The 26,010-nt window shown below is 38.2% G+C and overlaps 1 long non-coding RNA gene across 1 annotated transcript; it reads left to right on the top strand.

The window, feature by feature from the left end:
* The first annotated feature begins 892 nt into the window (after positions 1-892).
* LOC132225827 (uncharacterized) lies at positions 893-10,415 on the top strand. The gene is made up of 3 exons (XR_009450986.1): positions 893-1,114; positions 2,012-2,076; positions 9,476-10,415. It is a non-coding gene; the product is annotated as an uncharacterized LOC132225827 (long non-coding RNA).
* Positions 10,416-26,010: the final 15,595 nt, after the last annotated feature.

Genomic DNA, 26,010 nt, shown 5'->3' on the forward strand with positions numbered 1-26,010 from the left:
TTTGAACTAAAAGAGACAGAGATAGTTCTAAATGAAAAAGACCTCTGTGTTTCTTATCTCCAATGAGCAGGATACAAGCTGAGAAAACTACTTAGCTGCAAACACATTCCACTTCTTACGGAAGAGTAAGGATGAAACAGGAGGCCGAGCCATGGCAATCATTCTCAGGGAGCATAAGTTGTCCCTAATCAGGAAAAATTCTTTCCCTTGAGACAGAGATAATGGTAACCTCCCGGCTAGACTGCAGAATTGCTATGGGTCTTCTGTTTTATCCTTTTATACTAGAAGATTCCATTGTGGCTGCCATACCCTTTCATCATTATTGTATGTTGGGGGTGTGTGGGACAGATGATGGTTTCTTTGGTGTGATTTATTTTTTAGTTCACAGGTATTCCTGAGGAACTTCAGAAACCCACCCCATCTACCTCTGGCTCTGATATAGATGACAAGAGCCTTGGATATGAGCTGATCCCATAAAGGGATGGAAATTTTGGGGGGTCTTGGGAGGTGGTGAGTATACTTTGTATGTGAATTGTTACAGCCTGAGGGCAGAAGCCAGAGTGCCTTTCCAAATTCCTCCTCTAGATGGATATGCATGCAACTCCTAATATAAAATGCGGAGTTCATCTCCCCTTTCTTTGAATATGACCTGCTCTTGTTACTAACTCTGATCAGTCAAATGGCCATGGAATTGTGGAGACTGCAGTTTTGGCACTTACATACCCAGGCTATAAGGTGATTGGAAATGTGATAGATATAAGATGAGCTACTCAGATCAGACTTCAGGGAAGAACTTGCTATTCAGCAGCGAGTAATGAAGACAGCACAGCAGACAGATGTCAGGTATTGGCTCCTTCAGCATCTGCCTCATTTGTAGAAACGTGGTTTATCTGAGGTCATGCCCTTCCTGAGGACTAAAGAAAGAAAGAGTATAAAGGTCTGGACATTTTGTCCTGATGTGTGATGTCTGCAAGAAAGTCAGCTGCATCACAGTTTGATTTTTGCCTTTCCATTACCCAATCTTATATTTTTTACCTTTCTTTCCCCTTAGGTATTGATTCCTAATAAACAACTTGTACCCCAAACTTCTCAGATCTTCTGGAGAATCCAACAAGTAGGTCCTACCTCCTGCTGCCCCTCAGAATCCTGTAGCGATGCTGGGAAAAGACAAATCTATGGAGAAAGGCGACATGGAGAACACTCTGGTTCACGAACCCTGCTGAGTCTCATGCCAATGGACAGTACCAGCTGGACACTATGTGAATGAGCATCTCGGACCATACAGCCCAGTTGAACTTCCAGATAACTACTGTCCTTCCTGACACCATGTGGGTCAGAAGAACGACCCAGTTGAACTCAAACTGTGGAAAAACGAACAATAGTAAAAAAGTTGTTTTAAACCACTAAGTTTGGGGAGCTGTGCTATTCAGCAATAGTTTACCAAAATATTTACCAGTTCTCTCCATGCTAGGTAAAAATTGTGCTCCCCTATTGAGGGCCATGCCTGTCTGGCAAATATCCTCAGTAGCTACTTCCTCTGGATACTATTAACTAGTAATAGTTTCCCCATTTTTTTGTTTGTTTGTTATTCCGCACCTGAGGATATTTTTTCCATGGAGTTTTACAGAAAGTGGAATGGAGGGGGAAAGAGAGAGAGAGAGAGAGAGAGAGAGAGAGAGAGAGAAAGAGAGACATCAATGTGAGAGAGACACGCTGATTAGTTGCCTCCCACATGGGCCCCAACCAGGGGACTCTTCAGTCCATGGGCTGACACTCTTATCTTCTGAGCCAAATTGGCCAAGCCCATTTTCCCCATCTCGATAGCCTGAGGTTATTGTGTATCTGTGGTGAAATTCAGCAATGCTTTGTCTTATTTAAAAAAAAAGAAAAAAAAAAAGAAAAGAAAATATCCCCCTGCTTTTATAAAACTCAAACAGACATGATTTCTAAATACAGGAGTTTTAAGGAGCAGTCTTTTAGACAATACTCTCTTTCTCCTTCCTTCTTGCAGATACATATCTTATCTCTGGAAAGAGGCACTTTGGCTTACCCCTGCTTATAAACAACAGGCAAGAGGTAAGGCCTATTAATCTCATTTACTTTCCAAAAAAGGAAAAACAACCATTAAATGTCTCTATCAGAAGGTCTTAACCCCCAAGAAGGACATTTTCCTGTGACTCTGACATAACCAGTAATATCTGACAATCTGACATGCTTGGAACAGACTGTGGAAAATGTGGCCTTAAACAAAAGCAACTAATGTTTAACTGTAGCTTTGTAGGAAACTTGTCAGGTGATCATTTCGGAGCAGGAAAACCTTTAACAGATTTTCAATATATTTTTAATAATTTCATAATATAAAAAATGCTCTTATATTTAGTTTCTCACCCTTTATTAATAAGATCAAGTGAGTATCAGCAGTTTGGTAAATAAATTGTTTATTAGGTATCTACCCTAAATGATAGATTTTTATATTTGTGCTAGTTAATGTTAGTTATTTAGAAAACTTTTGAGTAATTTTGGTAATGCTTTACTCATTTTTAAAATTAAGGTTACATTTAACCCTTGGTCTAGGCTTATGTACATTGTCTCATTATTGTTATCATTATGATTTTTATTATTGTCCCTTTTTATTCTTAAAACTGTACTTCTTTGGATGACAATTTTATGGTTACCTTATCTTAAGACAAAACTATGACATACTTATGTCAGAAAATATTATTAGAAATGTTTAAATATTTTAAATACTAGTATTTTTTGCCAAATAATATTGAAGTATCTTTAAGTGTATTTAAAATCTTAAATAAGATTAACATAAATTTTTGAAAGAGTTTAAATAACTTTAGAGATAATTGGTTGAAAATGTATTTTCCCTATTTGAGATAAGCTTAAAAGTAAGTGTACATTTCATAAATTGACTTTCATGATTTTTATCTATAGAATATTTTCCAGTTACTTGAAGAAGACAAATGAGGTTTGAAATCACAAAGTAATTAAAGGTTTTTTTGATCAGTAGCAGTTACACAAATTAGAAGACATGTCAGTTTTATATTAATATTTAATAACTTGATTAAACTTTGACTGAAAGCCTGTTTGTTTACATATTATGCAAATTGATTTTGAAATAAAGTTTATAGATTTAGGTAATGTTTACATTACGTCAGTTTCTAAGTGTACATATTCCATGTAAATTTTGGTGCCTATAGGATAAGTTTGAATTTAGGAAAAAATAGCAAAATAGTAGAATTAGTGCACAAGAATTTTTCAAAATTAAATTTTAACCTTTTTATTCTGTTAGCTTCATTGCTTTGTAATTTAAAAAGAGATCAGATGCACTGGCATGACAACAATCCATGATGGTTGTTTGCTGTTTGGGAGCCTGTTTGCCAGCAATATCCCCCGCTCAGACCCATCCTCTGGTCTGCTTTGCTTTGTGAGTCTTATCCCTGTGAACTGCACCACCCAGTCTCTCTTGCCCTAAATATCAGGTAAAGAACTGGTATCCAAAATATACCAATAATTCCTAAAATTCAACAATAAAAAGACAAATAACCCATTTAAAAATGAGCAAAGGATCTGGACATCTTACCAAACTAGAAACAACAAAGATATCCTTCATCAGTGAATGGATAAACAAATTGTGGTACATTCATACAATGAAATATCATTCAGTGGTAAAATAAATGAGCTATCACCCCACAAAAAGACACAAAGCATCCTTAAATGCATACTTCTACGTGAAAGAAGACAGACTGGAAAAGTTATATAATTCAAATTATATGACATTCCGGGAAAGTTAAAACTAATAGAAACATTTTTAAAAAGTCTAGTTATTACCAGGAGTTCAGGAAGAGGGAAGAAGCCTCTAATAAGTTAAAAACAGTTTATTTGAGGGGGTGATACTATCCTGTGTGATATTGTAATAATGAATAAATAATGTGCATTCATAAAAAAAAACTATAAACTTTTTAGCATGAAGAGTAAACCTTAATGTATGCAAATATTAAAAAATATTAGCATATTGGAGAATCCAAATTGTGACAAAAGAATCTGTCAATATTACAACTGTATGAAAAATCCTCAATGAAGAAATTAGAGAAACAGGTGCTTATTTAAATAAATTTGGAAAACAGTGGAGCCTATGATGCTTAAGGCAAAAAGAACTGTGCCTGAACACTGTACTTTAGTTGACAAAGCTGTTCCCTATAGGGGTAAGAGTTAAAAGTGTTTATATATAAATATGTGTGTGTGTGGGGGGGGGAGTGAATTGAACAACTGAACAACTAAAATGTGTGTATGTGTGTGTTTATGTGTGTGTTTGAATTGAACAACTAAATAAAGTGTAGAGGTTAGAGATAAGCAAGGGTAAGAGCTACAATGATCTGTATGGTAAAGGATCAGAGCTGGAGACATCACTATGAATTCATGTTTAGCTTACTATAGAAATAGATGATTACATATAGAAATATATTGTACACAGGGAAGTATAGCCAAATATAGTTCTTACTGTCAACTGAGAAATCCTAGATTCAATAACACTCCAGTAGCAACAAGTATATCTAGCACCCAGATTTTGGTTTCTAATCCGCTTCTCCAACAAAAGGAACCAGGGCTTCTTGGATAAATTATTGATTCTCGGACCGGGTCAGGAATTATGTAAGGTGGGTCTGAATCATTATGTGGTGCTAGAAAGTAAGGAAATGTTATGGATTAAACTTTGTACCTACCACCTAAATTTATATATTGAAATCTAATCCTCAGTGTCATAGTATATGGAATTGTGGTTTTTGAGAGGTATTAGGTATTTCTGCCATTAGAGGTTAATATGATAAGTCAATTGTCAATAACCCAGAAGAGGGTTCTCACCAGAATCCAAACATGCTGGTACCCTGATCTTGGACTTCCAGTTTAAAGATAAAAAAGTAATTTTTTAAATCTGTAAACTACCTAATTTATGGTATTTTATTATAGCAGCCTGAAATGTCTAAGTTAGGAAGTGCTCAAAACAAAATAAAACAAAATTCTCCACTGACCAGGTATGTTGAAGGGTTAACAGAGCCAAATGAAAGAATTAGAAATGGCCAAACCTGGACAGTTTTGAGCAACAAAATAAAGGATGGGTTATAATCCAAAGTATAAAATAAATGCCCATGAGTCCATGCTGATATAAATAAATAATTGAATGAATGAATGAATAAATAACTTGGGGAGACAAGACAAATCTTGTAGAAGAATTACAAATAATTTATCCAGGTACACTATCTTTTTGGAAGGGGAACATTTCCAACTCCTTAAGTGTGAGGTATGTATAGTGATTTTTTTCCTTTTAAAAAAACAACATGGAAAGGGGAGAAAATGAGCAATGAGAAAACCTGACAAGCACTACCTCAGCCAGGTCAACATCAATATTTGGTTAGAAATAAGTTGATGATGTATCCTTAATACGATGTGATGAAATGGTTTTATCTTCATGGTTTTCCTCCCTAAAACCCATAACCCCAATCTAACTATGCAGAAAAAACAAACAACAAAAAACAATTCCATCTGAAGAGCATTCAACAAAATACTTGACATGTATTCCTCAAAACTGACAAGGTCATAAAAAACAGGAAAATCTGAAAAATTGGCACAGTCAAGAAGAGCCAAAGAGATATGGCAACAAAATCTTGGAACAGAAAAAGATCTTGAACAACATGGGAATAGGGGTGCTCACCATTTGTGCTGTCAAAAATCCACTTATAACTTTTCCCTCTCCCAAAGCTTAACTACTAATAGCTTGCTGTTGACTGGAAGCCTTAATGATAACATCAACAGTCAATTAACACATATTTTATGTTACATGGACTGTATACTCTGTTCTGGAAATAAAAGGAGGCTAGAGAAAAGTGAATATTAATAAAGAACATAATAACAAAGAGAAAATACATTTACGGAACTGCATGTATGTGCCGCGCCAGCATGGCCAAGGGTGAACCTGAGTGGGGGGGGCTGAAAGGCTTAGAAAAGACAGACAAGAGAATGAAAGCTGGGTCTTGGTGGGACACTGCTTCTCTGAGAGACAGTGACCACTGCCACAGTTGTGTCTTTATTTTATAGCAGATGCCATGAGGCAAAGTAAGGGCGTGATCAAGATGTTTACAACATTCCCATGGGTTTCAATCCTACTCAACTACATGCACCTGAACTCTATCAAGCCCACATCACTCAGGCATGTGGGGCCATGTTTTTGGACCATAGGTTCAAGCTGATAACTACAGCTGTTGGCTATAATTGTGCTGGGAGGGCTCTGCCCTCCAAGCTGGGACTTGCACATGGCAATGAGACGATTGTACCCTGTTAACAGTCCAAGGCTTGAGCCTGTCCAAAACACTGTAGCTGCTCCCCACACATGTAATTATTGAAAAAAATGCATGTATAAGTGTGCCCATGAAGTTCAAACCTGTTTTGTTCAAAGGTTAGCTATGTAAGGTGACTAAGGAAAACTTGAATACAGTATGGACTTAAGTTAGTTCATGATCCATACTAATGTCAGATATAAACAAAGAAAATATTGCAATGCAGGGCATAAATGAACTCTTTTATCGCCTAAATTTTTTTCCTGAAAATCTAAAACTATCCTAAAAAAAATAAACTCTACTTTGAAAAAGAGTGTCTATCATGAAGTCTGACACATAATAAGTTTATAATCCATGCAAAGTTAGGAAAGTCATACCTTCATGAATTCAAGAATTTTACTCTTGAGAATAGAATGAAATATAACAGCTTAAAATAACGCAAAGGAACATCTTGCCCAATTTTTGTATAAAGAAGGAAAATAAAAACAAGAGATGGTAAGTGAATTGCATAGAGTTGTTAAAAACTAGGTCCCTTTCCCAAACAGAATTGTTCAGCTCTTGAGACCCGAAATTATTGGAGTATTTATCTGTATGTCTTTATTACGAATTATCCTTCCTAACTGGAATAATTCTAATGTTATGAAGGGATAAAGTAAAGTTAGAAGCCTCAGTTAAGGACTTTTAAGATTATCTGGTTGTATAACCACAGATTTTAGAAAAGAAGATCCTCTCAATGTAAATTAGACATTAAATAATTAGAAATTGAAGGAGTTTAAGGGATGGAAGCCTGCCCTGCCCAATGTGCCTTAGTTGGTTGAGCATTGTCCCATGTACCAAAAGGTTGCCTGTTTGATTCCTGGGCCCTGGGTTTTGGGCTGGATCCCTGATGAGGGTGTGCAGAAGGCAGCCAATTGAATTTCAGTCTCACATCAGTGCTTCTTTCTCTTGCTCCCTCTCGCTTCCTCTCAAAAATCAATTTAAAAACATATTTTATAAAAATGCTATATTCTGTTTAGCTCTTGGAAAACTGTCATTCAGTGGAGTTATTATAGGGCTCATTAGAAGAATTGAGGAAAAAGCAAAAGTTTTTTTTCTGATAAGGGCCTATAGTTAGTGAAAGTTTTTACTTTATAAACTCAATGATTGGAATGATAATAGACCAAAAGTAATCCCTAACACAAGTGTCCTCACCAATAAATTCATTGTTGAGCTAAGGGCAGTGATGGCGAACCTATGACATGCGTGTCAGAGGTGACACACGAACTCATTTTTTTGGTTGATTTTTCTTTGTTAAATGGCATTTAAATACATAAAATAAATATCAAACATATAAATATTTGTTTTACTATGGTTGCAAATATCAAAAAATTTCTATATGTGACACGGCACCAGAGTTAAGTTAGGGGTTTTCAAAATGCTGACATGCCGAACTCAAAAGGTTTGCCATCAATGAGCTAAGCTCTAATTTAGCTTATAGGTATCTTATACTCAGGTGTTGATATTTATTTAAATATTTTGTGTTAAACATCTTTATTTAGTTTTGAGTCATTGAAATAATGTAATCATTATAATATTTTATAATAAGAAAGGCTCAATTAAGTCTAGGAATGTGTGTTTCATTATTTCACATTTTCCATTCAGGTTAGAAATTGGTGTAACTGCTAAAACAATGCCATATTAAGTAGATGTCACTCTCCAAACAATGAAAAAAATAAAAATTGCAGAGGAACTAACCAATTTGATCCTTTTATGCAATGCAAATAGACCCAATGCATTGGTCATCAATATCTTGTAGAAAATATAGTTGGTAGAGATAGTAAATTATAGTTACACCATTTTTCTAATAGTTGACATCTGTGTACACAGATGATGGCAATTATTAAATATTGTGTTGAGGTTCATATACTAGTATACAGCAGTGCTGGAGATTATTTGAGAACAGAGGAATGATTTAGAAAGATTAACATTTCAAAATATTTATGGTTGAAGCAAAGCTTAAATACATTTAGAAATAGTTCATAAGGAGTCTAAATGTTTAAAGACATTTGGCCCAATGTCATTTTTTTAAAGAAATAGAATGAGAAATCAGCATATTTATATGGAGCCATAAAAGACCCCAAATAGGCAAAACAATCCTGAGAAAAAAGAATGAAGCAAGAGGTATCATGCTACCTGACTTCAAATTATACTACAAAGCTACAATAATTATAATAGCATGGTATTGGCAGAGAAACAGACATACAGATCAATGGAACAGAATAGAGAGCCCAGAAATAAAACCACATGTATATGGACAGATAATTTTCAACAAAGGAGTGAGAAACACACAATGGAGTAAATATAGTCTCTTCAATAAATGGTACTGGGAAAACTAGAAAGCCACATGCAAACGAATAAAACTGGATCACAGTTTGTCCCCCTGTACAAAAATTAATTCAAAATGGATCAAAGACCGAAGTATCAGACCTGAAACAGTAAGTTACATGGTAGAAAATATAAATGCCAAACTTATGGACGTTGGCCGTAGAGAACATTTTATGAACTTGACCCCAAAGGCAAGGGAAGTAAAGGACTATGTAAAACTAAAAAGCTTCTGCACAACAAAAGAAACTGACAACAAAACAAAGGTAGCCAACCCAGGGGAGATGATATCTGCAAACAGTAGCTCCAACAACGGTTTAGTTTCCAAATTATATACAGAACTCATAAAACTCAACACCAAAACAAACAACCCACCCAATAAAAAAGTGGGCAGAGGACCTGGAAATCCACCTCTCCCAAGAAGACTTCCGAACAATCAATAGATATATGAAAAGATGTTCAATCTCACGAGTAAATCAGATTTCTCTAATTTGTATTAGGAAAACGCAAATCAAAACTACAATGAGATACCACCTCACACCTGTTAGAGTGGCCATTATCAATAAGACAAGCAATTACAAGTGTTGGAGAGGCTATGGGTAAAGGGACCCTACATTCACTGCTGGTGGGAATGTAATCTGGTACAATCTCTATGGAAAGCAATCTGGCAATTCCTCAAAAAATTAAAAATACGACCCAGTAATCCATCTACTGGGTATATGGCCAAAAAACTCAAATCATGTATTCACGAAGATATATGCACCCTATGTTAATTGCAGCAGTACTCATGGTGCCTAAGACATGGAGACAACCGAAGTGCCCTGTGATGGAGGACTGGATGAAGAAGAATGGAATACTACTCAGCCATAAGAAAGGATGAAATACTGCCATTTGCAACAACATGGATGGACCTTGAGAACATTGTGCTAAGTGAAATAAGTCAATCAGATAAAGCAAGAACCATATGATTTCACTTATATGTGGAATATAAAACTGAAACTCGTGAACCCAAACAGCAGTGTGGTGGTTGCCAGAGGGAAGGGGGTCCTAAAATATGGTGATAGGAGAATTGACTTTGGGTGGTGGGCACACAGTGCAATATACAGACCATGTAACAGAAACCCACACCTGAAACCTATATGGTCATGTTGAACAGTGTCACCCCAATAAATTTAATTTAAAAAATGTTTAAAGAAAGAAACATGTCAATTTAGGTTTGTAAACTAACAATTTTTTAAACATATCTGGTGTAGAAGTTACTCTTAGTCTCCAATTTTGATAATTAAAACTTTTACTTGTACTCCGAATGCACCTATAATACAAGCTAGATAATATAGTACATTTACATAGTTTAATTATTAAAGTAACTTTCCATAGCACATAAAAGTAATAATGTTTTTTTTTTTAAATGAAAGGCAAAGACCGTGAAGCCATATTTATAACATATTACACCTCTGCCACGGATTGTTATCCAGATAAGCAAAAACACAAACAAAATAATCTTTTATAGGAGGGAAATAAACTCAGTATATAGGAACTGAAATTACTTTCCCGTTGGTTATCAAGGAAGTTCCTTTATCTTCATCTTTTTAAACTTTTAGGTTACTCCATTATATTAAATGCTATCTTCTGTGAAATACTTTTCACAATTAATTCACAACCTCCTCTCACATTATTTATTCTGTAACTCAATTCATAAACAATGTCTCAAGTAAATTAACTGTATACTTAAAGAATACATCTAGAAATATTGTTGTGCCCTCCTGCCATCTGCATTGCGAAGATAAGCAGCTTCCTGCTCAGACGGCTAGTGCCCAGCTTGCAGCAGGCGCTGCTGCTCCAGCTCCAGGGCCTGCAGGAGGAATCAGTGGAGAGTTTCTAGGTGACTCTGGTGGACAGAGTACAATGGGGAGGTGGCCATCTTCGGTCCCCCAAAACCTACGAGGATGGTGGCTACTTCAAGGCACGCCTGCAGTTCCCACCGACCGCTTGGTGCCGGGCACGTGTGCATCTCCATCCCACACCCCGTGGCCATGCCCCAGCCTCCACCCCGGAGCCCGGAGCTGCACGCAGAGCAGGAACGCCGCCCGGAACCTCAGGACTATCCGCCTGCGCTTCATCTCCCTCCTGAAGGGACCCAGCACCTTCCCACCTGCCTTTCTGATACACAGAAAAGTGGAAAGAGAGCAAAGGCTCACGGGGAGTTCGCAGGCCTCACCCGAAGCAGGTGCTGGGACGCGGACGCAGAGCCTGATGGGCGCCAAGCCGCCCGCGCTGGCCGGCCGTGCAGACCACGCTTGGGCGCTCAGACCTCTCCTGAATCCATTGCGAGGAGAACACAGTGAAGTCCATGCTGGGGCCCAGGGCGACAACTGCTTCGGGGACTAAGAGGAAAACGGTGCCACTTGGAGGCCTGACACTAAGTCCCCAGACGCACAGATTTGCAAGTTTCACCTCACCAGGCCGGACCCTGTGCGCCAATGGGGCGCCTCCTGACCGGAGACTATCTCGCCCAAGGTTTGTGCTGCCTGTCTCCTTGGATTGTTTCCTTTTATGTCTCGCTTTCTTTTCCTGTATTAGTTCTGGGTTTTCCTCTGCTTCGGAGAGGAGGGCCCCAGGTGGGGAGGGGTGCATGGTGGCCTGAGGTTCCTGGACCCTGGCCTGGTCCCCTGCTCCTCTGGCTGGAGCCAGAGACTTGGGGGCCCAGCTTGTAGGAGGACGGAATAACTTGTTGCCTCTTTTCTCTGCTTTGGATTATTTGGAATCTAAATAAAATGCCTTTATGAGGAAAAAAAGCCACCTCCATCAAGGGGGTTTGGAGAACATATGGCCGGTAGTTTCCAGATATATTTGGTCAGGGTCAAGGAACATGCATTTATTTCCCCAAATTCTTATTTTGTTCTGTTGATTAGACCACATACTAAATTAGACAAATTGTCAGTGTTGTTGCTTAGTTACAATGGATTTTCATTTTCAGTAATTCTTCAGTAAGTAGAAAAGGAAACTTTTACTTTTTTGGGGGGGGGGGGGCTCTTTTTTTTTTCATTAAAACAAAGGGATTGTTGATGTTTCCTCTTGAATTAAACTCTGATTATTCCTTCACATCCCTCCTCCCCTTACTCACCTTTGTTTTTGCTTTTACTCCAGTTAACTGTCTTTCCTCATTCTAAAGTTAGCTCTTCTAAACGTGACTATCTTCTGCCAAAAATACTTTCTGGCAATCTTCCAATGTTTTCAGCGCTGATGTGTGTCAGCTTCCAGGATTTTTCAATATGTTGGTTTGTTTCTCTTAAAATCTGCTCACACCCCAACCTAGTTCATGTATTGTAAATTTTAGCTTGATTCCTTAGTGGATAAATTAGACAGTTCCTTCATCCCCATAATCTAGAAAGATTGAGGTACAGTCACAGGAGCCTGGCCATCACCTAAACTTGGGGGCAAACTGAGCAGAAAAGAGCTTGCTGGTTCCATTAAATTTTATTATTACACATTTAGTGAACCTAGAAGTTGATTTTAAATTTACCCAACTAGGCTTTTTATTATTTGCAAAAGCACCAATTTAAAGTCTTGATGGAAGTTTTTTTTCACTCACAAACCACAAAATGAAATTTTGCAGCAGCAGCAGCAGTAGCAGTGAATGTTTAGAAATTCCAAGATTATTTTGATGATAAGGTCCAGAATTTGGCATGTGATCCATCACTGCTAGACCCCCAGGACTAAATTAGATTTGCTCAGTATTTTCATATAATCCACAGACATGGCTAAGGTAGTTGTATTATCATAACGTCCTAGGATTCACAATATCCAATTTGTTCTTTGCCATTGTCCCATGGGATCTAAGCCTTACTATATCTGTCTTTACTTTATAATTTATTTGAGTGTTGAAGAACACATTTCTATTAGATACTATATATTTCTTATGTTTGAAGAACATTTTCTCTTGTTCAATATTTGTAGGGATCGTGACATGATACAAAAGCCATTAGACTGAGTATTAAGAGACCTGGATTTGTATCTTGGCCCTGTTATGTCTTCACTCATTTGTTTTTATCTTACTTTCATATTATTTAATTTCCTTTTAAGGAATAGAAGTCTGCCCTAGCTAACAGAGTCAGAGAATAATTTCTAAGAAGAATATAGGGAAATATAAGGTTAGCTTACTTAAAAGGAAACCTGAAAAATCTAAAAGAGAAGCATAGTCTCATCAGGCCAATAGATGCTACCCCCAGCCCCATCACAAATTCCAGAGAAGATCTATCTCATTGGTCTAGATCAGTGGTTCTCAACCTTGGCTGCACATTAGAATCACCTGGGGATCTTTTTAAAATCCTGATTTCTGAGCCTCATCCTCCGGAAATTCTGTTTCTTTTTTACTAATGTTGTGGCCCCACCCCATAACAAAGAAACAGAATTTCCGGAGGATGAGGCCTAGAAATCAGGATTTTAAAAAGATTCCCAGGTGATTCTAATGTGCAGCCAAGGTTGAGAACCACTGGTCTAAATGGAAGAAAATGGAGGGAAACAAATCATCTTGATTGATTTAACCAGACTGTATTTAATGGGAAGGAAAGCTCAGGTGTTGGTAATGGAAGAACAAAAAGATGTTGCCAAACTAACAAAATCCCAAAGGACGTAGCCAAATTAACTAGTTGCTCAGTCTTTATGCTATCACCCGCATATTGCTACAGTGAGTTTTGTATGAAATATTAGAGAGGCAACATAATAATTCAGCTTCATAATTATCTGTAAACTGGGGCCTCTTTCCAACCTGTCACTGCTTTGGGCCAGGCCCTCATCCTGTCTTTACCAGGCTAGTGTAGCTTCCTAACTGATGGCATAGCATCTAGTTTTACTCTTCCTCCTCCTAAGTCAGCGGTTCTCAACCTGTGGGTCACAACCCCTTTGGGAGCCGAACGACCCTTTCACAGGGGTCTCCTAAGACCATCGGAATACACATATATAATTACATACTGTTTTTGTGATTAATCACTATGCTTTAATTATGTTCAATTTGTAACAATGAAAATATATCCTGCCTATCAGATATTTACATTACGATTCATAACAGTAGCAAAATTACAGTTATGAAGTAGCAACGAAAATAATTTTATGGTTGGGGGTCACCACAATATGAGGAACTGTATTAAAGGGTCACGGCATTAGGAAGGTTGAGAACCACTGTTAAGTGTTTCTCCATAATGGTTAGAGTTATCTTTTTGGAATACAGCTTGTCTCTTAGAAACTTTGACTTCAATAGGATACAGCTTGTCTCTTAGAAACTGTAACTTCAATTCTTTATAGGATACTCGATACCTGTTCTTATCACCATGCTGGGCAGAATTAGATGCCCATTCTACTTAGCTTTTATTAAAGCACTTTGTACATAGCTTATTTGTAGTTACTGACTCACTGGATAATTATTGTAAAATATAGGAAAATGCCTTTTTAAAACAATAAACAAAAAAATTATCAGAAAAACACACATAATCTGAGCTATCTTGTTGCTTCTGTTTTCTAATGGAAATTTGAATATATTTAAAAAGATCCATGTACGTTCCCCTTCACTTACAGAGCTTAATATGGAAAGAATAAAAACTATATGTGTTTAAAGAAAAGAAACAAAATTTCAAAACGTCTGTAGTTCTCTTCTGCTAAGGTGTTCATATCTGGAGTGAACATTTCTTCCTTTTATAGGCCAATGAATTTTATTTATACAAAACTGGCTTGAAGCTAATTTCTCTGCATAATGAACTGACAAGTGAAATGAATTTTGAATATTCAGGTGGACTCACTGGGTAAAGGCATTAAGGGAGCCTGAGAAGTAATATGAAGAGGAGATAATAAGAAAGATTTTGAGGGGAAGGGGTTTTTGCAACATGAAATCCCTTTTCTCTTGGGGAACCTCAATAGAAACCACCAGTGAAATTTCCCCAGGATAGGAATTGTAAAAATAGTTGCATCTAGTATTGAATTTTATGTCATTTGGTCTTCTGTGCATTTGTAGTAGGCATTGTGCCTGTCTTTATAACATCTGTCACTCTTGTCTGATTATGTAGCAACCATTTGGTTTAGGTTGGAATAACCTTTCCTCCTCCTGTAACAGCAAATTGGGCTAAACGCTCAGGTCATCCCACAATACCGTTTTAGACAGTGATTGGTTTGAAAGTAATCTTGGCTTAATCCACTCTATGCTTTTCTTGACATTTTCTGAGGCACAAGTGTTGGCTTAGGAAAGATTCTCTTGGCAGTCTCAAGACTTTTAGGACATTTTTGTCTGTGGTTGTGAGAATTATCCTGATTGTCCTACTGCATGTGAAGACATATACCTTCACTTTCTGATGGCAGTTATCCTTTGACCGTATAGGGAGCCATCCTTGGAAAGACTTGACTGTGAGTAACAGTGATGGGAAAATGGAAAGCAAAGAGGAGTCTTCGAAGACTTGATTGAGTCACTAAGATCAAGTGACGTGTAAGCTGATCTTGAAGCCTGCCAAACTTCAAGTCTTTCTAGTTAGGTGACCCAGTAAATCTCATTAATTGAATAAAACCAAGTTCTTGAATCATCCCCCCTTTCTAAGCAGATGTCTCCTGTAGTCTTACTAATTTCATTAAATAACGCCTATATCTCCCCAGTTGTTCTTTCTCTTACAACCACCATCAAATTCATTAACAAATCTTGTCAGCTTTTCCATCAAAGTATGTAGATATTCTCATTATTTCCATTACTACCACCCTGATCTGAACCATAATTACCTCTTTTCTGGATTATAACTATAGCCTTCCAAATGCCTCACTTCTACTCTTGCCATCCTCTATTCTGTAAACACTGCTTTTCTGTAAATATGTCAGACTATGCCAGTGTCATAAACGTTCACTATGAATAAAGTCTCAAGTTCCTACATTGGCCTAAAAAGCTCTCTATGATATGGACCCCAGTTCTCATCTAGACCTCATATACACTTCTTTTCTGCTATGTCACTCTTCCCCAGACACTAGCATCCTGCTTTTCTTCAAACATGCCACATTCAACATCTCTACATTTGCTGTTCCTTCTGCCTAGAACTCCCTTCTTTCAGATGCCCACATGCCTCATTTCCTCAGTTCCTTCAGGTTTCTCTTTGAATGATACATTTCAATGAGTTTTTCATTGATTCCCCGCTCTAAAAGATGCACTATACCTTGTGCCCTTCCTTGCCATAATCTTATCTCTAGTATGATCACTGCACATACATATTTATTTATTTACTTGCTTATTATATGTCTCTCCTCCCCCCAATTTATCTCCCTGAAATCAGGGATTTTTGACTTTTTGATTGCTAATTCACCAATGCCTAGACAAATAACTGTGTACTAGGGGCCCAGTGCACACATTCGTGCACCTTGAAAGGAACTCTGGGATGCGAGGCTGCAATGGGCACAGGGGCGGGTCTAGGCCCATCCTTCACGCCCCCAGCCAGCCCCTCCTGTGAATCTTTCCTGCCATGGCCCCACGGCCCCTCTCTGTTGGCAGCCCTGCTCCCGCTGCTGCTGCTCCCATGAGCTGATGGCACCGGCCCCCACTCGCACCCACTGACGGTGTGGAGCGATTGGGGCCGGCGCCAGCAGCAGGTGTGAGTGTGGCTGTTGCTGGCAGGGCGTGCGAGAGGCAGCTGCTGGCCCCAATCGCCCCTCAAGAGCAGGGGGAGGTAGAGGAGCCCTGAGGGGAGATTGGGGCCGGCACCCACCGCTTGCTTGCACCCACTGACAGTGCCAAGTGATCAGGGCTGGCGCCAGCAGCAGATGTGAGTGCCAGGCAGGACCGTGGTGCACGGGAGCAAAGAATTTTCATTAACCACCAGAGGCTCACCCTGATGACAGCGACTGGCACCCCACCTTGGTCTGGCACCCTGGCTCACCTGCTCCACCATCCCACCACGGCCGGCGCCTGCCATGTTCATTCTCTGCCGCCTGCTGCCAATGTCCACCATGTTCCACACGTGCCCATTAGTGGTCAGCGCATGTCATAGCGACCGGTTGCTTGGTTGGTTGGTTGTTCTGCCATTCAGTCTATTTGCATAGATTGAATGCATATTTTAGGACAGTTTGAGTACTTTTCTGATTGCAACTAAAAGATCTCAAAAGCTACAGCTCTGATTTAATGCCTCACTACACCCAGCTTCTTAGAAAGCTGCGTTAAACATGAGGGTCTTGCATTTATGAGTGCTTTTGAAAATCTGAGATAAATTACCTGTATTCCCCTATGAGAGTGAATTTGGTCACAAACAAGTGAAATTCATGAAAAGCAGAAATGGGAGCAAAAGGTTAGTTAGAAACATGAACCTCCAGAAAAGTCAATAGGTGCGAAAGAAGGGTATAGTTCCCAATATATACATGATAGGAGCTTAAGTGAATTCATTTAAATATGAAGGGAAGTATGGTGACTTAAGGCTGAAGTAGTTGAGATTTGGATGACATTATTTGCATGTATGGTTTTCACTTTCTACAGTGAGCTTTTTGGGAACAGCATCATTCCATTTATCACTGCTCCAGTACACAGAGCAGGTGCTCAGTAAGTAGCTATTGCATAAATGAAACAGCATAGCACTGGAGAAGAGCTCTAGAGTTGGTAATACCAATAACCAGATATTAGACATGTTATTTAGTCTGCCTTTGCAAGGTACCTTCATCTATAAAATGAAAATGCTGAACTTCATAATTAAGCCCTTTCCAACTGTGAAATATTCTGTAACTTTACCTGCTTATGTTTGAGTAGAGACTTGCATGCACTTCCATCTAATAGAAATAAAGATATACTTCTTAAAAATTTCCTTGGCAAATATATTTTAGTTAATATAGCTGCCATAAACTTGGCTTGTAAAATAGTGTTTTCAATGATCTTTTAGCATGATAGATTAACTTTCATGTTCCTAAAGCCATATCCTTTGAATGCTGCTAAATTTACACTTCACTAATGGCAAGGATCTGATTAGAACTAGTTTCATAGTGGTTCCTTGACATTTTCAAACATAGAAATGTGTGTGCTTTTTGGAATAAAAGTCAGAGCATATCATAAATTATAAAAGTTACTGTTAAAGCTCAGTCTAATATTGGATGGTAGTTATGAATTGAAAAGTGCCCGAAAGGCTAAACTTCTGCAAGATAAGAATTTCCCTGTCTCTCAATTTCTTTTACTTTCAGCTCCACAGTCTCCACACCTGGATCCACTGAAATTCTTATTTCTAGGCTTTGGTTTATCTCATCAGCCACTTGTCAGTTCTTCAGCTTCATTATTTGATAGAACTTAAAATTAGGAAAGCTGTTAATGTCTACGAGCATAGACCAACCAGTCAGCCTGCTGAATGGGAAGTCAAGGCAGAAACTTAACCTTGTGTACAGAGTTGGTAAAGGAGGGGATAGGGACTTCCTGTGACTTCCAAGTGACATAGGTACTGGCAGTTTGTCTCCAAGTACCAAAATATTGGATCTGAAAGGGAACAAAGAAACTTGGGGGAGCAGATTTTGGATCTTGACCTTTGTGACTAAGCCACTAGGTTCCATGACTAGGAACTAGGACTCAATTTCAAATCTAATAAATCGTAGGATTTGTTCAACTGGAAGACTTTTGCTCTTGGCTAGACTTAATTCAAAAACTGAACAATGTTTCTGTCCTACAACTGGGACTCATTAGTATAAAAAGTCAGAGAAAGTAAAGGCAGTAGGAAAAAGAAAGGGCCTAAAAATGCCTTCAATTTTATGGAAAGGAACCAGTTAGGGAAATCCAAGAAGAAACAATCCTATATAATAAAAGATAAACATGTAAATTGACCATCCCTTCACTACACTCACTAGCCAATCAGGAGGGAATATGCAAATTAACCCAACAAAGATGGCGGGTTGATTTGCATACACAAGCACTGGGCAGAGAGCAGAAGTGGGAGAGCTGGCAGCTTTGGGGGACGTGGTTCCCTCAGTTGCTCCCTCGGTTGCTCCCTTGGGGGGCCATGGCTCCCTCGGTCTCTCCCAGCGCGGGGAACACCAGGAAATCTGAGAATAGTAGTTCTGATGGAAGCCCCAGGACCGAAAGTGGAAGCCCAGAGCGTGGGGAGCACCAGGAATGCTGGAAATCGTAGTTCTGGTGGCAGACGGACCTCCTAGACACTAGAGCAAAGTGAGCCTGGAGCAAGTTACTGTTGCAGTGAGGGATGGAGGGAAAGCAAAGGTGATAGACATAAGTAAAATCAGAGTGTCTAGAAAAAATTAAAGGGAAGATATCCTAAAACTTCCAGGAAATCTCCACCAATGAAGCAAAGAAAAAAAAAGCCTCTATTATTCTGTGAGCAACAAACCAAACTGGGTTGGGGGTCTCAGAAAATTCGCTCATATGATTGCAAAGACAGACAGAAACTCCCGATTGGAGAGGGTGCTGGTCAGGCTATGGGACCCCCCCCCCCCCCGTTCCCTAGTAAGATATAAGAGAAAAACCAGATGAGAACACATTGTTCAAACTAAGGAAGGAAGTGATTCGAAAGAGTATACAATGAATTTTCATCTTATTCATGGGTTAGATTCTTTATGCATGACATAAGTTGAAAAATGGTGTAAAGTCAAAACTATTTTACAGAATCCATCATAAGGTGCCATATGAGATATCAACACACAATTTTTCTATAAAAATTCAACACAAGTTATTTTCTTCCCCAAATTGGAGTAGTCCCTCCCTCCTCTCCTACCTCCCTCTCTCCCTTCCTTCTTCCTTTTCCAGCACCATAAGACAGTTTAATTTCATGTAGAGACCATGTTGAATGTAAAAGACAGAGTATTCAATACTGGATTCATACTCAGTGGGCAAATAGCTTATACTATGGAGACTTCCTGAGATGATGGTGGGTTCAAGTATCCCATCCAATGCCTGTTGTGGGCCAGGGGTTCATTGACTGGAATAGCACATAAATCACCTACTTATGTTATCATTTTCTTTCATTTCTCTTTGTCCAATTGTTCATAAACTTAAATTTCAGAAGTTAATGCATTTTAATGTGACTATTCTATTATGCTGCAGAGAGAGGTTAGGAAGAATAGGGGTGGAGAAAAGTCCAGTTTAGTGCCCATCTAGGTGATTATAACTAACCTCTGAGTGAAATTTGTAGAAGATACTTGGGAATGAGAGCCAGTTTTTGATCAAGAGGACATTTCTGAATCTGCTGGTGAAAGAGGCAATTATTAATGGAAATGGTCAAGGATAGTATTTCAAACTTTGGTATGCATACCCAGAGAATTTGGTTAAAAATTCAGATTCTAGGCCTCATTCCAGAAATTCTGATTCAGTAATATCAAGCTGGAGACCAGAAGAGAGAACTTTAAGTCAATGATGTTTCAGATGCTGATGTCCTCAGAGCACATGTTTAAGAACTCAGATCTTAGATGGGGAGAGGAGAAGGAAAGAAAAAGGCCATTCATTGGGGTTATCTTTGACAAGGAAACCTGTGACCTTTTTCATGAGGGGTAAGGGAAGATTTAAAAAAATGAGTGTCAAGAAAGAGCTAAAGTGAGGTAGAATGAAGTTAGTTTTAATTTGCAGCCTGGAAGGTGATCCTTTAGAACAGGGGTCCTCAAACTACGGCCCGCAGGCCACATGCAAATACAAATATTGTATTTGTTCCCGTTTTGTTTTTTTACTTCAAAATAAGATATGTGCAGTGTGCATAGGAATTTGTTCATAGTTTTTTTTTTAAAAAACTATAGTCCAGCCCTCCAACGGTCTGAGGGACAGTGAACTAGCCCCCTGTTTAAAAAGTTTGAGGATCCCTGGTATACACGATATCCTTCTTGAGATAGAGATATTCAGGCAAGTTTTTTGAGGATAGGATAAAGAGATTGCAATCCATTGTACTTTTAGCCAAGGTGTGGTAGGTGGCCCCTCTCAGATATAAAGTCAAAGCGCAGACTAAAATGTATAAATGCAAAGCTAACATTTATTGAATATTTATTGTGAGTCAGGGCACTAATATCAAAAAAGAGTGACCATAAAATTGTCCTTAGGCTCAGGAGGTCTGATAGTTAATTTTATGTCTGATAGGCCATGGTACCCAATTTTTGATCAAATACCTGTCTCCATGTTATTGGGAAGATATTATTTTAGATGTGATTAACATTTAAATCAATAGACTTCAAGTAAAGTAGATCATTCTTCCTGGTGGGGGTGGGCCTAATTGAATCAGTTGAAGACCTTAAGAGAAAAGACTGAGCTCCCTCAAAGAAAAAGGACTCTGATTTCTGACTACCATTGGAATCAAGATTGTAAAATCAGCTCTTGCCAGAATTTAAAGCCTGACAGCCTGCCCTGTGAATTTCAGAATTATTAACTCCCACATGTGCATGAGTCAATATTAAAATCTCTCCCTCATTGTGTGTGTGTGTGTGTGTGTGTGTGTGTGTTGGTGTGTTGTGTATTCTATTTCTCTGGAGAACCCTAATATAGAAGGAAATTGGTTAACTTTGGTTCTTTCTAATGGTTCAATGACTTTACCTATTTGGGATGAGGAATACTATATAGTTAAGACTCCGTGAATGGTACATAAAGATTCTCTACCCAGGAAAATGTGTAAACATGCACATCTATACTAATAAAGGAGAAAGATGCAAATTGACCTTCGCGACACCCACCAGCCAATCAGGAGTGAGTATGCAAATTAACCCAACAAAGATGGCAGGTTAATTTGCATATGCAGGCACTGAGCAACTGGGGGCGGGGTGGGACGCTTGTGTCATCGCCATGGTGATGACGCAGGTGTTCCGCACAACCTCAGCCTCTCTGGGCCTCTGGGCAGTGTGGGAAGCAGAAAGGTGGCTCTGGCTGGAGCGAAGGTGGTGCCAGCAGCCAGGGGAAGAAAGGTCCATTCTTGTATGAATCTTCGTGCATTGGGCCTCTAGTACATATAAAATTTTGCATACATATACCAGGTGCCCAGGGATTAAGGGCTCTTGCTCTGAGTTTAGATGTCAAATTGATGTGTTTCTAAGTAAAATGCAATAAGTCCTTCTAGGTTGGAAGTCTCGTTGAATTTCCTCTGGTTAGGAATCGAAGGCCAACAATATGATAGGGAGACAAGAACACGATTTGTGTTCTAAGGTTTCTAAAAGGGTCTGAGACCAAAAAATGCTTTTGTTGATGTGCTTTGGAAGGACACTAAAGCTGCAAAAGGCACCCATGTCCTGAGGCAGTTTGCTTGCCAGTATAGGGTGTGGGCAGAGCGGGCTCTTGCCTTTTAGCTGAATTGGCACAGTGATTCTATCAAATACACTAAGACACCCTGTTACTGGAGGAAGAACAGGAAATACATATAAAGGAGAAGAATCCAGACAGACATTGATTTTTAATGCTGAGCTATCAATGGAGGATTGTTGAACGTCCTTCCAGAATCTAGAATATGCTTATTTCCTGTTGTCTTTTATTTATTTTATTCCTTTTTTATTATATAAAAAACTTCTTCCCAGATGGCTTCATGGATATTTTACAGTGAATTTAAAAGAATTAATGTTCAGAATGCTGCTTTCTCAAGTAATGATCTGTGACCCATAAATATGAACAAAGTGTCGCTGCTAAGGATTAGTGCAAAGAGAACTCAGATTCTGCAAAAGTTAGTATAAAATAACTATAAGTATGAAATAAAGCAGCACAAAATATCAAGGATATTATTTGCTGAATTTAAAACACCAGAGACCATTAGTTAACTTGTTTTGCCAGGTTAACTCATTTTTTTAAAAAAAATCATTGTTGAAAGTATTACATATGTCCCCTTTTTTCTCCCATTGAGCCCTTCTAGCCCACCTCTGCCCCCTACTCCCCACCCCAGGCCTCCACCACTCTATTGTCTGTGTCCATGGGTTATGCATACATGCATAAAAGTTCTTTGGTTGATCTCTTCCCACCCACCTACCCCCATCTTCCCTCTGAGATTCAATAGTCTGTTTCTTGCTTCTATTGGCATATATCAGATAAAGCTTGTTCTGTTGTCTGCACATATATTAGAAACTTTTCATTGAATCATTGCAATATAACTTAATGTTGCACTGTTACAAAAAAAGATTCAGACCCCTGCATGCCAAGAGTTGTACATTGTGAAAGGGAGAATATAGCATGTGCATATGTTTTTTGCACACAATTTAATGCCAGGTGAGGCTCAGTCAAAACTACTCATCCAGGCTCAAATAATAGGGTAGTATTTTGTTGTGGACTGGAAAATAACAATATAACAAATTCTGTATAAAACATGGTATGATTATTAATCTATGTCAATTTAACTGGGCCACAGGGTGCACAGATACTTGATCAAAATCATCCTGGGTTTTCTGTAAGGCTGTTTGTGGATGAGATTATATTTAAATTAGTGACTTGGTGCACAGATTTGTGCACATTGAAAGGAAATTAATTAGAAGGTGGCTGGCAGGGCAGGATGCCCTGGAGCCAACCTCCCACGGTCCCTCCCAGGCATCTCCTGAGTGAGCAGGGTCCCTCCAGCCGGTGGGGTCCCTCAGCCTGGCCTGTGGGAATTGGGTGAAACCGGCTCTCTGACATCCCCCGAGGGATCCCAGAGTGCAAGAGGGCACTCCTCAAAGTTGCTGATCTACAGGGTATGGAATGCAAATGCAGGTGTGCAGTAAACCAGATTCGCGGCCGACAGTGCCCCAGCAACATAACCCACGGCCAAAGGTGGAATCGCGAGGCCCCACGAGGAATCGGGATCCCTCTTCTCTGGTTTCTGGGGTCGTCACCCGAGAACTGCCGCTACCAAGTCACTGCAGCTTGGCAGCTCCTGCATTGAGCCTCTGCCCCCTGGTGGTCAGTGCATGTCATAGCACAGTGCATGTCAGTTGGGTGGGCAGAGGGACACTTAGCATATTAGCCTTTTATATATGTAGATGGGCAGAGTGAGTAGAACAGATTGCCCTCAATAATGTGAGTGGGTTTCATTCAATCAGTTGAAGGCCTGACTCAAATGGAAACATTGGCTCTTCCTGTGTCTACAGGCTAGTGTGCCCTCAGACTAGAGCAGCCGTGGGCAAACTACGGCCCGTGGGCCGGATCCGGCCTGTTTGAAATGGATAAAACTAAAAAGAAAAAAGACCGTACCCTTTTATGTAATGATGTTTACTTTGAATTTATATTAGTTCACACAAACACTCCATCCATGCTTTTGTTCCGGCCCTCCGGTCCAGTTTAAGAACCCATTGTGGCCCTCGAGTCAAAAAGTTTGCCCACCCCTGGACTAGAGCTATAATATTAGTTCTCTTGGGTCTCAAGCTTGTCAACTCACCCCATAAATAGTGGGACTTGTCATTCTCCATAATCATGTGAGCCAATTCTTTATAATCTATCTATCTATCTATCTATCTATCTATCTATCTATCTATCTATCTATCTATATCTAATCTATATCTATCTATCTATATCTCTATATCTCTATATCTATCTCTATCTCTGTTTCTATCAAATCATCTTATTGGTTCCATATTTCTGGAGACCTATGACTATACACATAGTATTACAATAGTTTTAGCACTTATTTTAAATTTTGGATTTATTCTTGCATAACTTTTACAGTTATAATCATTATTTTTTTCAAATATATTAAAATTACTCTTAAAGCTAAAATTGTTGGTAAAAAGTAATAAAAAATGGAAATAATCTAGTGATGAGATTGATTTGGTTTAAGATGAAATAACATGTATTATATGAATAAGATGATTCAAATGTCATCTACATTAACAGAAAACATAGAAAAATACAGCATTATGCCAGAAATTCTTCTACAAAATCACTAGAATTTATAGACAAGAAAATAATAAGAAAAGTTAAAGAGCAGTTATTTTTGTTGGAGATTATTTTCATGGCGATAAGAATTACTGAAATCCTCAGTGTGTTTATATGGTGAGATTTTGAAGTGTTCTACAATCTCTGCCAAGTTACAAAATCATTTGAAGCAAAGTGAGCATAAAAATAAGGCATTCAAATGTAGGATAAGTGAAACAGCTTAATGTTATAAAAAGTGTATGCAAACACAATTTGATTCTGATGCTGAAAATGTACTTATTAAATGACATTCTATTATGTTGCAACAATTAGATTATCAGGCAGCTAGGAAAATACAATTAGTACATTGTCTGAAAATAAAGCTATAAGGCAAATATGAGGTTGAACATACCACTTACTTGACTAATTAGTTTACAAGGTAACATCTTTACAATTCAACTGGACAATTGAGGAAATATTTTAGAGTTTCCCATTTGCTTGTTTTTGTAATGCACATGAACATAAGAACACTTATTACTTTGTAAATCAGTTGATACAGAAAGACAAAATTTGAGATTTTAAAGGAAAATTTAACAAGATTATCATGTTACCTAAATTCTTAAAAATGACACAACATAGTATTTCCTTATGAAGATTTAAATTTGTTTAAGAGCCCATTTATCCAGGCTCTTTCAAAATCAACACAGCTCTCATTATATGTTATACTTCAAGATAAGTCATTTGTAAATATTATCTCACTTAATAGCCTATGAGGTAGGTATGATTAGTATTTCTAATTTATGTCTGGGGGAGAAGATTTAAAGAGATCAAGGTCAAATAGTAATTAAATGGGAGAGGAAGAACTCTAGCTCTAGGTCTTTAGAACATTAAATGATACTTTCTTAACCACTATTATATTTTAACTTGTAATAATTCAACTTTAAAAATATTTCCTATGAAGCTTTTTTCAACTTTGTGGATCAAGATCATGTGTAACATGTCATTGCAAGTCATGTTATTCAAACCTATTACATTTAGAAGTGAATTTTCTATGTGAATCAGGATTTTCAGTTAAATGCAAAGCAATATTTAGAAATTAAATGTTGAGGTTGAATATTTACTTTATAACCTATTTTAAATTTAAATTTACAAAGTATGTTTATACTAAAGTTAACACTGTTATTTCTTAATTCTTTTCTACTCCGGAGTTTAGTTAAGATTTGATTTTAAAAATCACAGGTTTTGTACAAAACCAACATTTATATTTATGCCCAGTTCTGTGTTGTCTTATTTCATGGCAAAAACTGGTATACAACCAAAAACCATCTTAGCTACAGGTCTTCCGATTGAGTCCCGAATTCTTATAAATGAACGACAATATTGACAGATAACTTCATATCAATACATCACAAATATTTATCAAAATTTGAAAAGTAAGGAAAATCAGAAGTGTTTTTAAGAAAAAGTGAACTTCCGTCCGTCAGTATGCATCAGTGTATGAATTATTCATTAGTCAGTGGTTTACTAAGTTATCAAAAATACAGA

This window comes from Myotis daubentonii, chromosome 1, assembly GCF_963259705.1.
Source record: "Myotis daubentonii chromosome 1, mMyoDau2.1, whole genome shotgun sequence".
Taxonomy (NCBI): domain Eukaryota; kingdom Metazoa; phylum Chordata; class Mammalia; order Chiroptera; family Vespertilionidae; genus Myotis; species Myotis daubentonii.